The 17,857-nt window shown below is 39.6% G+C and overlaps 1 non-coding gene across 1 annotated transcript; it reads left to right on the top strand.

Moving 5' to 3' along the window:
• The first annotated feature begins 945 nt into the window (after positions 1–945).
• Positions 946–1,020, top strand: Trnal-caa (transfer RNA leucine (anticodon CAA)). The gene has a single exon. It is a non-coding gene; the product is annotated as a tRNA-Leu (tRNA).
• Positions 1,021–17,857: the final 16,837 nt, after the last annotated feature.

Here is a 17,857-nt window from a genome sequence, read left to right as displayed (position 1 = left end):
CTGAGCTACCAAAGCACGACTCACGCCCGGTACTCACAGCCTTACTTCTGCCAGTACCTCGTCTCCTACCTTCCAAACTTTACAGAAGCTCTCCTGCGAACCTTGAAGAACTAGCACTCCTGAAAGAAAGGATATTGAGGAGACATGGCTTAGCCACAGCCTTGGGGATGTTTCCAGAACGAGATTTTCACTCTGCAGCAGAGTGTGCGCTGATATGAAACTTCCTGGCAGATTAAAACTGTGTGCCCGACTGAGACTCGAACTCGGGACCTTTGCCTTTCGCGGGCAAGTGCTCTACCAACTGAGCTACCGAAGCACGACTCACGCCCGGTACTCACAGCTTTACTTCTGCCAGTACCTCGTCTCCTACCTTGCCCGCGAAAGGCAAAGGTCCCGAGTTTGAGTCTCGGTGGGGCACACAGTTTTAATCTGCCAGGAAGTTTCATATCAGTGCACACTCCACTGCAGAGTGAAAATCTCATTCTGGAAACATCCCCAAGGCTGTGGCTAAGCCATGTCTCCGCAATATCCTTTCTTTCAGGAGTGCTAGTTCTGCAAGGTTCGCAGGAGAGCTTCTGTAAAGTTTGGAAGGTAGGAGACGAGGTACTGGCAGAAGTAAAGCTGTGAGTACCGGGCGTGAGCCGTGCTTCGGTAGCTCAGTTGGTAGAGCACTTGCCCGCGAAAGGCAAAGGTCCCGAGTTCGAGTCTCGGTCAGGCACACAGTTTTAATCTGCCAGGAAGTTTCATATCAGCACACACTCCGCTGCAGAGTGAAAATCTCATTCTGGAAACATCCCCAAGGCTGTGGCTAAGCCATGTCTCCGCAATATCCTTTCTTTCAGGAGTGCTAGTTCTGCAAGGTTCGCAGGAGAGCTTCTGTAAAGTTTGGAAGGTAGGAGACGAGGTACTGGCAGAAGTAAATCTGTGAGTACCGGGCGTGAGTCGTGCTTCGGTAGCTCAGTTGGTAGAGCACTTGCCCGCAAAAGGCAAAGGTCCCGAGTTCGAGTCTCGGTCGGGCACACAGTTTTAATCTGCCAGGAAGTTTCATATCAGCGCACACTCCGCTGCAGAGTGAAAATCTCATTCTGGAGACTATAACCTGTTGATACTGAATGTATATAGGGCCCCTGATGGGAACATCCAAACCTTCAAACACTCCCTCGAAGCACTACTCACAAAAATTCACTCACTAAACAACAATCTATTAATAAGTGGAGACATTAATATTGACTTCCTCACACCTGGAAAAAACAAAGATGAATTGTTGAATATTTCAAATTCATTCAACCTATCCTCAACTGTAAACACACCAACCAGGATCACAAAAAATTCAAAAACAGCTCTAGATCAGATTTTCATAAACGCAGACAAACTACACCACTCAATCGAAGTCATCAGCACAGGTTACAGTGACCATGAAGCCCAAATACTAACAGCGAATTTAAATTACATAGGACAATATCCCACAATAACTAAAATGCGAAGGCAATTTAATGATGATAATATAAGGCTTTTAACTATCTGTTAAAGGCTGAAAACTGGGCAGAGGTCTATAAAGAAAATGATGTAAACTACATATTTAATTCCTTCCATGAAACATTTCTCCACCACTTCAATACTGCATTTCCACTGAAATCCAGGAAAACTGGAAACAAACACACAAACTCATGGGTAACAAAAGGGATACGGATTTCCAGTCAAAAAAAGCGTGACTTAAAAAATCACATGAAACACCATGACGTCGATGATTAGTTTAGGTCATATTGTAAGACCTATTTTGCAATCTACAGGAAAGTTATCCAACAAGCAAAAAAATTATACAACGATAAATTTATAAAGGAATCTAACAATAAAAGGAAAGGCTTGTGGACAGTTGTAAAAAATGAAACAAACAGTAAGCAGCATGTTATAAACAAAACATTAAAACTAAATCTAAATGATGAAGTCACATCAGATCCCCAAAAAATAGTAAATGGTTTTAATCACTATTTTAGCAAAATAGCAGAAAACCTGATAAAGAACAACTGCCACACACCAAATACTCAACACCAAACACTAACAGAAACCATACCAGTACAGGCATAAATGTTTCTTCACAAAGTCTCCAATACTGAAGTACTTACAGCTATAAAAGGACTGAAGAATAAGTACTCCAGTGGTAGTGACAATATTCCTGATTTAATTGTAAAGAAATGTGGAGAATCCATTGTAGAACCCCTAACCCACACAATAAATGCACCCTTTACAAATGGAGTTTTCCCTGACCTACTAAAGACTTCTAAAATTACCCCACTTCACAAAAAGGGCTCTAAAAATGATGTAGCCAATTACAGGCCCATAGCACAACTCAGCTCATTCTCAAAAATATTTGAAAAGGTATTTTACACCAGATTGGAAGACTTTACTAATAAACTATCCTTATTGACAAAACACCAGCATGGTTTTAGAAAGCAAAAGACAACTACCACAGCTATTTATGAGTATCTCAACAAAACCTTAAAAGCACTGGATAATAAGGAAATCACTACTGGTATCTTTTTAGATTTATCCAAAGCCTTTGATGTAATTGACCATACCATACTCCTTAAGAAGTTAGCAAATAAAGGTATAAGAGGAATTGCAAACAAATGGTTAGAATCTTACCTGTCAAACAGATTTCAAAAAGTTGAAATTAATTTTGAAAAAAAGAATACAACCACCCATCAATCTACTGTCCACTCCTCTGACACAATGCCTATTAGATATGGTGTGCCACAAGGCTCAATCCTGGGACCCGTACTGTTTCTGCTATACATTGATGATATAAGCACAAAGCTTGCTGCAGGACATACCACACTATTTGCCGATGACACAAGTATTCTAATAAAGGGTACTGATGCAGAGGACCACAACCAAAAAATTAAACCACTTATGTCGTCACTCAGCAAATGGTTCAACGAGAACAAACTGATTATAAACATACAGAAAACAACGTACATCAACTTCAGACTCTCATCCCAAAAACAAGAAATGCCTGATGTGATTCTAAATAACAAAGAGCTTATGTGTGTGGACTGTGTCAAGTTTCTTGGCATATGGCTTGCAGAAAATCTTAAGTGGGAGACTCACACAAATTATATCTCAAAAAAGCTCTCAACTGTGTGTTACATTTTAAGGATACTCAAAAAATCAGTTACAAAATCTGTTCTCATACATGTATATTATGCTTACTTCCATTCTACATTACAGTATGGAATCAAATTTGGGGGGAACTCACCTGGAGATAGATATATTTTCAAAATGCAAAAAAAGGCAATACGCATAATATGTAATCTAAGACATAACGAATCACGCAGACAACATTTCAAAACAAATGGCATTATGACACTGCTCTCTGCTTACATTTATAATATCGTCTCATTTGTCAAGTCATACCTGTTAAACAATGACTGCACACTGAAATTCAATGGAGATATTCATAACTATGCAACAAGGCAGCAGTCTGACCTACATATGATTCAATCCAAAACTACCTGCTACCAAAAAAGTGTTTTAAATGTTGGGATACAAATGTATAATAATTTACCCAATGAAATCAAAGCAACAAACAACCCAAGGGCCTTCACACATAAGTTAAGAAAATATCTCTTGGACCATTGCTTTTATGCAGTTGATCATTTTTTTGAAAGAGGTTAAAAATGTAAAAAATATGATAAATGTTCAATTAGGTCTGAAAATTATATACTGTGCATGTCTATGAAATACACTGGACTACTTTACTATAACATTTGTATTGGCTGTTTGTATTTTACCATACAACATTTGTATTTACTGTTTTGTTAAAGATAGCTAACTTCCTCATTGCAAAATAATGTAAAATCAATTTATTAAATATTACCTGCAAATATGTTCTCTTGACCTATCCAATATTGTATGTACAACCTTACATTTCTATGATTTGTATTAACGGTTTTGTTTAAGATAGATAATTTCCTTGCTACAAAATAATGTAAAAATCAAATGTAAAAATTACTTGTAAATAGCTCCCTTGACCTATCCAATATCATATGTACAGCTGTACAATACTATGATTGCCTGTATCAATAAAAATACAATACAATACAATATTGTAGGATATACAACACATTGCTACAAGACTCAGGATGCCCAAAGATAACTATAAGTGCAAGTTCAATGTTTATTACAAAACCTAATTTCCTTACCTACAACAGGGAAAAACAGACATAAAAGCAGAATGTACACTGTGCAAGTGAATAATTTATTTATCACATTGTTACTTATTTGTCTATTCGATTATATACTTTGATATCAATATAATGGAAGGAAACATTCCACGTGGGAAAAATTATATATAAAAACAAAGATGAGGTGACTTACCGAACAAAAGCGCTGGCAGGTCGATAGACACACAAACAAACACAAACATACACACAAAATTCAAGCTTTCGCAACAAACTGTTGCCTCATCAGGAAAGAGGGAAGGAGAGGGGAAGACGAAAGGAAGTGGGTTTTAAGGGAGAGGGTAAGGAGTCATTCCAATCCCGGGAGCGGAAAGACTTACCTTAGGGGGAAAAAAAGGACAGGTATACACTCGCACACACGCACATATCCATCCACACATACAGACACAAGCAGACATATTTAAAGACCATGGTCTTAAATGGTCTTTAAATATGTCTGCTTGTGTCTGTATGTGTGGATGGATATGTGCGTGTGTGCGAGTGTATACCTGTCCTTTTTCCCCCCTAAGGTAAGTCTTTCCGCTCCCGGGATTGGAATGACTCCTTACCCTCTCCCTTAAAACTCACTTCCTTTCGTCTTCCCCTCTCCTTCCCTCTTTCCTGATGAGGCAACAGTTTGTTGCGAAAGCTTGAATTTTGTGTGTATGTTTGTGTTTGTTTGTGTGTCTATCGACCTGCCAGCGCTTTTGTTCGGTAAGTCACCTCATCTTTGTTTTTATATACGATTATATACTTTACATCGTTAATACCATAACATATTGTATGTCCATGTTAAACACATGATAATATAAAACAGTAGTGGCTGGTTATCATGTGCTAATGTATTACAGCACACTGTAAATATTGCCTTAAAATTTTGCTTCAAATGCGAGCTGGAAATCACACTAAAATTATGCCATTTTTCTTCAAATGTGAGGCATGAATCACACTGAAATTAAGCCATTTCTCTTTGAATGCATGCTGGTATGCTACTGAAATGTTTTGCGGCAATCTCTCAATAATAACTACAAATCAGTGTCATATGCTTACATGCTGGTCATTTGTACTATGATCAATTCAGAGAAGGAATGCAGCTGTCTGTTTTCAACTGCACATCCTTTGATGTGGCATCATCACTTCTTGTACTATGAGTGCTATGTCACTCACAGCATGAGGTCAGTATTTTTCTATGATTTTGCTGTATCATATTGGGCAAGCCTAGAGAATAAGGGAATTTTAAGGAGATGTTCTCGTAACATCACAGTGGCCAAGTGGCCAGTTTCGCCACGTGTGCTGAGCGAGATGACAGCTGTTTATTTCTAATCTTTGCTGCAGCTTTGCAAGTGCTTGCAAATGTGGACATTAAATGTACCAATGTTCGAATTTTCAATCTTCCTCAGGAAGTAAAGTACATTATCTTACAGAAGTTTTGACCCAATCTGGCGAAGTGAGAGGCATTTACAGTGAATGCTGTTTACATCAGCACAGGATTCAATATTATAGTGGCATAAGCTTGGTGGGAATGCAAATCAAAAAGAAAATTCCATCTCAATTCCTAGTTTGTTGATACTGTATTCATGATACATACAGCAGACGGATGGGGACATGTTTTCTGTGCAACAGAAGTGACTATCTCTGAAACAAATACCTTCAGAGAGATTTTGTTTAACATTCTTCCTTGGAACAGTACTATATGTTAACAGTTACTGACCTTGTTTCCTCTCATAACAAACCTGGGACTACTACTGGTGTTTGTCTGACAGTTTTCTGCAAATGATTTTCCGATTTTGCAATCAAAGCCTGACCCAGTTACTGCTACTGTTTGCAGCATGGAGAATGCAATTCATAATATGCAGTGCCACACTCAGGATGGTGATGAATTAGTTGTAGCCAGCCGGTGTGGCCGAGTGGTTCTAGGCACTTCAGTCTGGAACCTGGCGACCGCTATGGTCGCAGGTTCGAATCCTGCCCCGGGCATGGATGTGTGTGATGTCCTTAGGTTAGTTAGGTTTAAGTAGTTCTAAGTTCTAGGGGACTGATGACCTCAGAAGCTAAGTCCCATAGTGCTCAGAGCCAATTAGTTGTACTTTTCCTTGTCCCACCTTCCCCTGAGGTGTGTTTGTCTGTTACTCCTACAAGTAGTGTGGTACCACATAACCCTGGTGCGGTGGAGATCAGGCTGCAAAGGTGGAACCTATGGTACTGCCTTGGAGCATGTGTGTGTTGGCGTTGTCTTCTTCGCAGCTCTCTCAAGTATAATCAGTTAATACAACAATGCTCTCCTGGCCCTCTGTCTGCTCTCAACAATGGGGATCAGATTTTGTTACATATTGTGAGTCTTGTGGAAATTGTCTTCCCAGAGTTGTCTCCCACTGTCTCTGAGATTCAATCTGATTGCCTTCCTTCAGGGAGTCAACACACCTTGCAGTGTGACCGTTCTGTGGAGCAGGCTTCTGACCCTCAAAAGTCACAGATTCATATGGCACTGGTACAAAATCTGCCTACATCACTGACTCCAGAGTCAATTATGCCTCACAGCTGGGTTAAACAACATGTACAGCTAGAATGTGCAGCAGTGTGGAAAACAACCAGGAGTAAAAATTCCATTTGGGACAGTATCAGACCCTCCTCCCCCCACCTCCCACCCCCACTTTTGGATTTGTTGTTGGATTTCACAATGGGCTGTGACGGGCGACTGGTGGTATATTTGTGCTGCTCTGTTTTACAGCTGTTTTATTCTTGATTGATGGCTTAAGCATATACATTTGTCACACTAGATGTTAAACAAGTGGCATCAGAGCTGAGCATAGCTTCACTGCATCAGTTTATATGTGTATGACTCCTGTGTGGATCATTTCTTACAAGAATTTCTATTTACCAGTTTTCTGCTCCTTATATTTTGAACTGTTTGAAATGTTGTGCTTGAATTCTCAACAGGACCTACCTTATTCTTTTGGGAAGGCATTCCCATTGCTGAAGAAGAGGCATTTGAGTCTGGTTTTATTATATGCTCCATCTGGTTCTGGTCACACAGTACATCTGCATTTTTATTACGCAAGAGTCCTTAGGGTCTTTTGTTGGGTGGTGTTTTAATTGTGTTCTGTATCCTGTTGATCAGTCTCCCTACTGCAATTATTGTTGGGATTTAAATGAGTTGGTACACTTGATGCACTTGAAGGATGTTTGGGAGCATAAACTTTCAATGTTGGTCAAATTTGCACATTTTACTTCTAGCAGGAGTATTGACCAATTCTAGTAAATGAATTGGAGTCTATGTCATTGTGGCTAGCTTTTCTGATCACTGTGCCTTGGTCTTCATTCTCCAACTTGATTGGCAATCAGTGAAGCTATTCTGTTCCCCTTGGATGTAAAATGTCACTCACTTGCCAGATCATTCTCTTGATGATGTGATTATGATGTGTGGGAGCATAGTCTTTGATCCACTGGAAGGTACTCTACTACTCCAGAATGGTGGACTGCTCCGGCTAAACTGAAGTTGCTGGGTTGAGGAATTTTCAGAGAACTCATGAATTTTAATGTTCTCTCCTGTGTGATGTGTATGACAGTGTGGATCTCACCTTACTCTGTGGCCAAATATCATGATGTGGTTTCAGTTGCAGTGGTTACTTCTGTCCTTTGTATATATATATATATATATATATATATATATATATATATATATATATATATATATATATGTGTGTGTGTGTGTGGATGGATATGTGCGTGTGTGCTAGTGTATACCTGTCCTTTTTTCCCCCTAAGGTAAGTCTTTCCGCTCCCGGGATTGGAATGACTCCTTACCCTCTCCCTTAAAACCCACTTCCTTTTGTCTTCCCCTCTCCTTCCCTCTTTCCTGATGAGGCAACAGTTTGTTGCGAAAGCTTGAATTTTGTGTGTATGTTTGTGTTTGTTTGTGTATCTATCGACCTGCCAGCGCTTTTGTTCGGTAAGTCACCTCATCTTTGTTTTTATATATAATTTTTCCCACGTGGAATGTTTCCTTCCATTATATATATATATATATATATATATATATATATATATATATATATATATATATATATATATATATATATATATTTACAGGGCTTTTGATTGTGTAAATAATGTGTTCCTGCTTCAGATTGTGATGATGGTTGGATGTATTCTTGAGACTTGTAAGTTTTATCCAACTTGTTCATGGGCATTGCAGCTTCAGTAGTTGCCAATGGGCAACTCATACCTCTGATTACCATCCACTGGGGAGTGCCACAGGGGAGCTCACTATTGATGTCATTGTTTGTCTTATCTCTGGTTGGTTGTTTTGTTGTTTATAGGGACTATTAAGGTTATCAGTCCCTTATGTCTAGAGCCAGTGCATTGGAAGGTTGCATCCCAGCTTCAGAGTTTGATGTTTTCTCGAAGGACCTTCGCTGTTCACATGTACACTGATGATGTGACGGTTTTACTCCATTAACGTGATATCTCTGCTGAAGGCAATTGTTGATGATTACTGCTGCTAACAACTTAAAGAAGTCAAAAGCAAACTTCTCAATTAACCAGGTTTCAGTGGAGCATAATCACATGGGCCACTGCAATGCATCAAGATACATCACTGGGTGTTGTCAATGCCAAATGGCAACTCTCAATTGGAAATTGATTACTGATATGATCCAGGGGGCACAACTATTAGACAAACAAATTTTGGGTGTGCATGTGTAGTGCAGGTCATATTACATTGCACAACTTTTGCTGCTTTCCTACATGATGGCTAAGAAATGAACCAGTTGGCCAGTTGCTTTTAATGGAAGCTTCATGTCTTCACATTACAATACAAGGGTGTGATGAAGCTACATTCCCTCAGCAGATTGGACCTTTCTGACATTAACAGGAAGGCATCTTATATGTTTGGGTCATGACACTGATGTTCATGCAGGGATTATATGCCTTCATATCTCGGCTATTCACCTTAGTACATCTAGCGAGTCATGATCTGCCCGTTGATGTTGGCCATCTGAATCCTAAACTGAGATACCTACGAGAGTCCTAACTAGCTGTAAGTTATCTGGGGGCTGACATACTTGTATTGCAGTGGCCAGTGCTCACGACCAAGTTTCTTTGACCTGCTGGGAAGGGGTTGCTTGTGCTAATCTCCGGGAACAAGTATCATTGGCAATATCTTGGAAAACTCTATGGACCAACATTAGCCTCCCAATTTGATCATTGGCAGCAGCCTCCTCCTGCTACAGGATGTTCAACAATTTAATTTCCACCTAAGAGCATCTATATTGTATTGGGATTAGTGACATAGATAAATTGCAGTAGGTGCACATCCCTAGATATGCTGCAGCACTGGTTTAGTTGTATTGGTCACTTATCAAACTGGTCCTGGCTCAGAAAGCAATTGGTTTTCCTCACTTAGTGTGCTGAACTGCGTATTCCACCAATACAATTCTGCAGCCAGCTACTTCTTTTTTTCTGAGGGCAAACAATAATGCTACCATATGGCTGGTTTGTCAGTTCATACATTTTGTTGCTACTGATGAGGGGGTGATGACCATTTGGATTTTTTTCCAGTTTATGTCCAAAGTTTGATTCTGCCCCAATTAGGACACTTCTTTGCCAGTATGTTGGACCTTACCTTTCAAAGAAAGGGCACTGGATAGTCCCAGCAGCAGCTAGCTACTGCTCTCACTGTATCACTGTCCTTTTGTTTTTTCATATCTGTTTTTTCTCTGCATTCCTTCTTTTCATACTGCTGGTATTGTTTCTGAAAAAAAAAGCCATGTGAGAGAGCAGCCCAGTGCCATTGGGAGTGGAGGGGAGGGGAGGGGAGGGGAGGGAGGGAGAGGGGCATTGTGGCCAGGCATTGAGATTTGACTCCTGCCCACTTTGTCTCCACCAACCTGAAACTGACCGTTACCATTACTGATTGCTTTTAGTAAAATGTCTTTCTTGTTTTGCATGAACATTCAAATACATCTGTTGTGGTTCTTCTAATTTCTTTTTATATATTTAAAATGTGTCATGCTCATATTCATGATGTTAGTGTTGTTGTGGTCTTCAGTCCTGAGACTGGTTTGATGCAGCTCTCCAAGCTAATCTATCCTGTGCAAGCTACTTCATCTCCCAGTACCTACTGCAACCTACATCCTTCTGAATCTGCTTAGTGTATTCATCTCTTGGTCTCCCTCTATGATTTTTACCATCCACGCTGCCCTCCAATGCTAAATTTGTGATCCCTTGATGCCTCAGGACATGTCCTACCAACCGATCCCTTCTTCTACTCAAGTTGTGCCACAAACTTCTCTTCTCCCCAATCCTATTCAATACCTCCACCTAATCTTCAACATTCTTCTGTAGCACCACATTTTGAAAGCTTCTATTCTCTTCTTGTCCAAACTATTTATTGTCCATGTTTCACTTCCATACATGGCTACACTCCATACAAATACTTTCAGAAACGACTTCCTGACATTTAAATCTATACTCAATGTTAACAAATTTCTCTTCTTCAGAAACACTTTCCTTGCCATTGCCAGTCTACATTTTATATCCTCTCTACTTCAACCATCATCAGTTATTTTGCTCCCCAAATAGCAAAACTCCTTTACTACTTTAAGTGCCTTATTTCCTAATCTAATTCCCTCAGCATCACCCGACTTAATTCGACTACATTCCATTATCCTCTTTTTGCTTTTGTTGATGTTCATCTTATACCCTCCTTTCAAGACACTGGCCATTCTGTTCAACTGCTCTTCCAAGTCCCTTGCTGTCTCTGATAGAATTACAATGTCATTGGCGAACCTCAAATTTTTTATTTCTTCTCCATGGATTTTAAACCTACTCCAAATTTTTCTTTTGTTTCCTTTACTGCTTGCTCAATATACAGATTGAATAACATCGGGGAGAGGCTACAACCCTGTCTCACTCCCTTCCCAACCACTGCTCCCCTTTCATGCCCCTCGACTCTTATAACTGCCATCTGGTTTCTGTGCAAATTGTAAATAGCCATTCACTCCCTGTATTTTACCCCTGCCACCTTAAGAATTTGAAAGAGAGTATTCCAGTCAACATTGTCAAAAGCTTTCTCTAAGTCTACAAATGTAGATTTGCCTTTCCTTAATCTGTCTTCTAAGATAAGTCGTAAGGTCAGTATTGCCTCACGTGTTCCAACATTTATACGGAATCCAAACTGATCTTCCCCAAGGTCAGCTTCTACCAGTTTTTCCATTCGTCTGTAAATAATTCGCGTTAGTATTTTGCAGCTGTGACTTATTAAACTGATAGTTTGGTAATTTTCACATCTGTCAACACCCGCTGTCTTTGGGATTGGAATTATTATATTTTTCTTGAAGTCTGAGAGTATTTCGCCTTTCTCGTACATCTTGCTCACCAGATGGTAGAGTTTTGTCAGGACTGGCTCTCCCAAGGCCGTCAGTAGTTCTAATGGAATGTTGTCTACTCCTGGGGCCTTGTTTCGACTCATATTTATTTCAATATAAGTTAACTGTACATGTAGAATTTAAAAAAAAGGTGACCTAATGAGCAGAGTGGCAATTCCTGGACCCATGTTCAATTCACAGTAGTACCACTATATGTTTTCCTTCATTTTATTTTATTCTTCATATTGTTGAACTACTAATTACAAAATATAAATATATTTCAACAGTTCAATTTATATATACAAAATTAATACATTCTATGTAGTTATGATCACTACAGCCATAAGTCAAAAGGCTGTAGGCTGGATGGTGGCAAAACAAGAGAGTATACAGGGAAATTCAGTAAGAAACTGATTTTTGTAGATGATCTCTTAAAGAGGCCCTTTTCCATATATCTTTGGAGAGGATAGTGACATTTGAAGAGTGATATAGAAGTATTTCAATTGTAAATCTAACAACAGATGGCCAAGGGAAGAGACTCACCCCAAATCTGTCTTGCTTAAAACTGAAAATTTCAAAATAATTGCGGAATATTTTGATCAGCTTCTTAATCCATAAACTTGATTATTCAAACTCTCATGAAAATCTAGAAGAAGAGTTACCCCCAACTATCAAAGAAATTGAAGTAGATATTAAAACCCTATAAAGCTAGTGAGAAGACTATTACAGCAGAACTTTTGAAAAGGTGTCTACCAAAAATAAAAAAATAAAAAGAATGAGGTAAAATTAATCTTTGAGAAAACTTGGAAAACAAGAAAACTCCCAGGAGAGTGGAAGGTGGCCTTCATATATTCCCTTTGTAGGAAAGGGAAGATGTTAACAACTGCAGAGGGATTTTTTTTGCAACCAGTTGGATTTAACATAGTTTCCAGAATTATACTAAACAGAACATAAATAACACCAGACAGTAATTTAAGTACTCCATACAAGTTTTACCAAGGACCAATCATGTTCTAAATAAATATTTAATCTGAAGTCAATCATTTGCCATGGATTACTGCATTCAAAAGATTTACGTTGATTTCCATAACGCCATTGATTCTGTTGACAGAAACTATAGATAAAATAAAATCACCTGTATAGAAGCAGGCTGATACCCCCTTTCAAGTTCCTAGAATATTTCACCTGAGAGGGCCATAGGAAAAGGTAAAATGCCCTTTAAAGATTTTCACTTACACTTTTTGAGTAGCCGCTGTCACAGTTGCACATTGGCCACATGGTCTAAAGCTGGAAAGTAGCAATTCACGGACCTGGATTTGATTCCTGCTAGTAACAACACTCTTTTTTATTCATTTTATTTTATTCCTCACAATGTTAAACTAATAATTATAAGTTTAAATGTATATAAACAGTTCAATTTATGTATGTAAAATTAATATATTCAATTTATAAATTATAGAATGTAGCAATCAGTCATCCTTTTTTAGATTTTATTACGCAAATCCAGATTTTGGATAGTAGCTAGCCATTCTCAATGCATTATTTTCTGTTGTCAATGCATGTAAGTCACAGTTCTTTGAACAATGAATACTATTCAAAGAACTGTGACTGACGCCTGAACAACAGGGACTTACATGCATTGACAATAGAAATTAGTGCCTTGAGAATGGCTAGTTACTAGCTGAAATCTGGATTTGCATAATAAAATCTAAAAAAAGGATGACTGATTGCTGCACTCTATAATTTAGGTCACATAACAGTCACTGAGGGCACCCACTTTCCGAATGGAAGGTAACCTGATATTCAGTTTAGTTATGATTAGTAACCTTTTTACTCAAAAGGTTATAGACCACCACAATGTAGCACACCGATTAATTTTGCATGAGCCACCATTGATATAAAATGTAATAACTTGAAATGTAGTTGAGATCTTTATTGGTTGTCTGCTTCTGCAAGTATGGTATTCAAAATGTTTTCTGTGTTTGCTTGCAGCAGTTGGAACAGCATGCACATGCATGAAACCACTTTGTTCACAGAAACGTGCATCATTAGGCATGTGGACTCCATAGCAGAGCCGGCCGGGGTGACCGAGTGGTTCTAGGCGCTACAGTCTGGAACCGCGCGATCCCTACGGTCACAGGTTCGAATCCTGCCTCGGGCATGGGTGTGTGTGATGTCCTTAGGTTAGTTAGGTTTAAGTATTTCTAAGTTCTAGGGCCTCCCTATGAACCATGGACCTTGCTGTTGGCGGGGAGGCTTGCGTGCCTCAGGGATACAGATGGCCGTACCGTAGCTGCAACCACAACGGAGGGCTATCTGTTGAGAGGCCAGACAAACGTGTGGTCCTTGAAGAGGGGCAGCAGCCTTTTCAGTAGTTGCAGGGGCAACAGTCTGGATGATTGACTGACCTGGCCTTGCAACATTAACCAAAACGGCCTTGCTGTGCTGGTACTGCGAACAGCTGAAAGCAAGGGGAAACCATGGCCATAATTTTTCCCGAGGGCATGCAGCTTTACTGTATGGATAAATGATGATGGTGTCCTATTGGGTAAGATATTCCGGAGGTAAAATAGTACCCCATTTGGATCTCCAGGCAGGGACTACTCAAGAGGACGTAATTATCAGGAGAAATAAAACTGGCGTTCTATGGATCGGAGCGTGGAATGTCAGATCCCTTATCCGAGCAGGTAGATTAGAAAATTTAAAAAGGGAAATGGATAGGTTTAAGTTAGATATAGTGGGAATTAGTGAAGTTCGGTGGCAGGAGGAACAAGAATTTTGGTCTGGTGAATACAGGGTTATAAAAACAAAATCAAATAGGGGTAATGCAAGAGTAGGCTTAATAATGAATAAAAAAAAGCTACTACAAACAGCACAGTGAACGCATTATTGTGGCCAAGATAGACACGAAGACCACGCCTACTACAGTAGTACAAGTTTATATGCCAACTAGCTCTGCAGATGATGAAGAAATTGAAGTAATGTATGATGACATAAAAGAAATTATTCAGGTATTGAAGGGAGACGAAAATTTAATAGTCATGGGTGACTGGAATTCGAGAGTAGGAAAAGGGAGAGATGGAAACATAGTAGGTGAATATGGATTGGAGCTAAGAAATGAAAGAAGAAGCCGCCTGGTAGAGTTTTGCTCAGAGCATAACTTAACCATAGCTAACACTTGGTTCAAGAATCATGGAAGAAGGTTGTATACATGGAAGAATCCTGGAGATACTAGAAGGTATCAGATAGATTATATAATGGTAAGACAGAGATTTAGGAACCAGGTTTTAAATTTTAAGACATTTTCAGGGGCAGATGTGGACTCTGACCACAATCTATTGGTTATGAACTGCAGATTAAAACTGAAGAAACTGCAAAAAGGTGGGAATTTAAGGAGATGGGACCTGGATAAACTGAAAGAACCAGAGGTTGTACAGAGTTTCAGGGAGAGTGTAAGGGAACAATCAACAGGAATGGGGGAAAGAAGTACAGTAGAAGAAGAATGGGAAGCTCTGAGGGATGAAGTAGTGAAGGCAGCAGAGGATCAAGTAGGTAAAAAGACGAGGGCTAGTAGAACTCCTTGGGTAACAGAAGAAATGTTGAATTTAATTGATGAAAGGAGAAAATATAAAAATGCAGTAAATGAAGCAGGCAAAAAGGAATACAAACGTCTAAAAAATGAGATCGACAGGAAGTGCAAAATGGCTAAGCAGGGATGGCTAGAGGACAAATGTAAGGATGTAGAAGCTTATTTCACTAGGGGTAAGATAGATGCTGCCTACAGGAAAATTAAAGAGACCTTTGGAGGAAAAAGAACCACTTGTATGAATATCAAGAGCTCAGATGGAAAGCCAGTTCTAAGCAAAGAAGAGAAAGCAGGAAGGTGGATGGAGTACATAGAGGGTCTGTACAAGGGTGATGTACTTGAGGACAATATTATGGAAATGGAAGAGGATGTAGATGAAGATGAAATGGGAGATACGATACTGCGTGAAGAGTTTGACAGAGCACTGAAAGACCTGAGTCGAAACAAGGCCCCGGGAGTAGACAACATTCCATTAGAACTACTGACAGCCTTGGGAGAGCCAGTCCTGACAAAACTCTACCATCTGGTGAGCAAGATCTATGAGACAGGTGAAATACCCTCAGACTTCAAGAAGAATATAATAATTCCAATCCCAAAGAAAGCAGTTGTTGACAGATGTGAAAATTACCGAACTATCAGTTTAATAAGCCATAGCTGCAAAATACTAATGCGAATTATTTACAGATGAATGGAAAAACTAGTAGATGCCAGCCTCGGGGAAGATCAGTTTGGATTCCTTAGAAATACTGGAACACGTGAGGCAATACTGATCTTACGACTTATCTTAGAAGAAAGATTAAGGAAAGGCAAATCTACGTTTCTAGCATTTGTAGACTTAGAGAAAGCTTTTGACAATGTTGGCTGGAATACTCTCTTTCAAATTCTAAAGGTGGCAGCTGTAAAATACAGGGAGCGAAAGGCTATTTACAAATTCTACAGAAACCAGATGACAGTTATAAGAGTCGAGGGGCATGAAAGGGAAGCAGTGGTTGGGAAGGGAGTGAGACAGGGTTGTAGCCTCTCCCCGATGTTATTCAATCTGTATATTGAGCAAGCAGTAAAGGAAACAAAAGAAAAATTCGGAGTAGGTATTAAAATCCATGGAGAAGAAATAAACACTTTGAGGTTCGCCAATGACATTGTAATTCTATCAGAGACAGCAAAGGACTTGGAAGAGCAGTTGAACGGAATGGCCAGTGTCTTGAAAGGAGGATATAAGGTGAACATCAAAAAAGCAAAATGAGGATAATGGAATGTAGTCGAATTAAGTCGGGTGATGCTGAGGGAATTAGATTAGGAAATGAGGCACTTAAAGTAGTAAAGGAGTTTTACTATTTGGGGAGCAAAGTAACTGATGATGGCTGAAGTAGAGAGGATATAAAATGTAGACTGGCAATGGCAAGGAAAGCGTTTCTGAAGAAAAGAAATTTGTTAACATCGAGTTTAGTTTTAAGTGTCAGGAAGTCGTTTCTGAAAGTATTTGTATGGAGTGTAGCCATGTATGGAAGTGAAACATGGACAATAAATAGTTTGGACAAGAAGAGAATAGAAGCTTTCGAAATTTGGTGCTACAGGAGAATGCTGAAGATTAGATGGGTAGATCACATAACTAATGATGAAGTATTGAATAGAATTGGGGAGAAGAGGAGTATGTGGCACAACTTGACAAAAAGAAGGGACCGGTTAGTAGGCCATGTTCTGAGGCATCAAGGGATCACAAATTTAGCATTGGAGGGCAGTGCGGAGGGTAAAAATCATAGAGGGAGACAAAGAGATGAATACACTGAGCAGATTCTGAAGGATGTGGGTTGCAGTAAGTACTGGAAGATGAAGAAGCTTGCACAGGATAGGGTAGTATGGAGTGCTGCATCAAACCAGTCTCAGGACTGAAGACCACAACAAGTTCTAGGGGACTGACGACCTCACAAGTTAAGTCCCATAGTGCTCAGAGGCATTTGAAACATTTTTCCACAGGTGTTTTGTGTTCTTTCTCACACGGAGCTACAGTCTGTTACACTGGTAAAATGTCAGTTTACGTGTGAGTATGGATTGCAGCAAACTGCAGGTGTTCCCACTTACATAATAATGATAATGAGGCAAATGACTTCGGGAAGCTGATTTTGTTTTTTTATGTTGGCCATCACATCAAGAGCACAGTTCCAAAGGCTGTTGTTGAATTAATCAGTACGTCCTTCCAGCGGAGCCCTCATGAGTAAGTCTGACAGTTACCCTGATCAACAGTACACAATGTCATCCGTAAGAGGTTCCAACTACACTCGTACAAACTTCATGAAGCACGAGCGCAGTAAACGGCAGAAGGCATTTGTACAGACAATTCTGGTAAAAATTGGAAAAAAATGAGGCATGCCATGATTTTGTATGTTTCTTGGATGAGGCTACATTCCACATTTCTGACACACACAATTGCCACATATCGAGAACTGAACACCCTTCCCCCGCCCCTCCTCGACCCCTGTAGTGACAGAATGCAAATGTGACCCTCTGAAAGTGACTGTGTGGTGTGGATTGTTGTAGGATATGTTTACAGGCTCATTCTTCTTTGCAGAGTTTATTGTTAATGCAACAACATATGTAGACATGTTGAGCTGTTTGTTGGCCACAACTTCCTCATGACGTGATTATGGCATACCATATGGTTTTACAAACATTGTGAGGGTTTCTTG

This window comes from Schistocerca serialis, chromosome 4, assembly GCF_023864345.2.
Source record: "Schistocerca serialis cubense isolate TAMUIC-IGC-003099 chromosome 4, iqSchSeri2.2, whole genome shotgun sequence".
Lineage (NCBI taxonomy): Eukaryota > Metazoa > Arthropoda > Insecta > Orthoptera > Acrididae > Schistocerca > Schistocerca serialis.
Note: the sequence above shows the minus strand (reverse complement) of the source record. Positions and strands in the feature narration are given on the sequence as shown.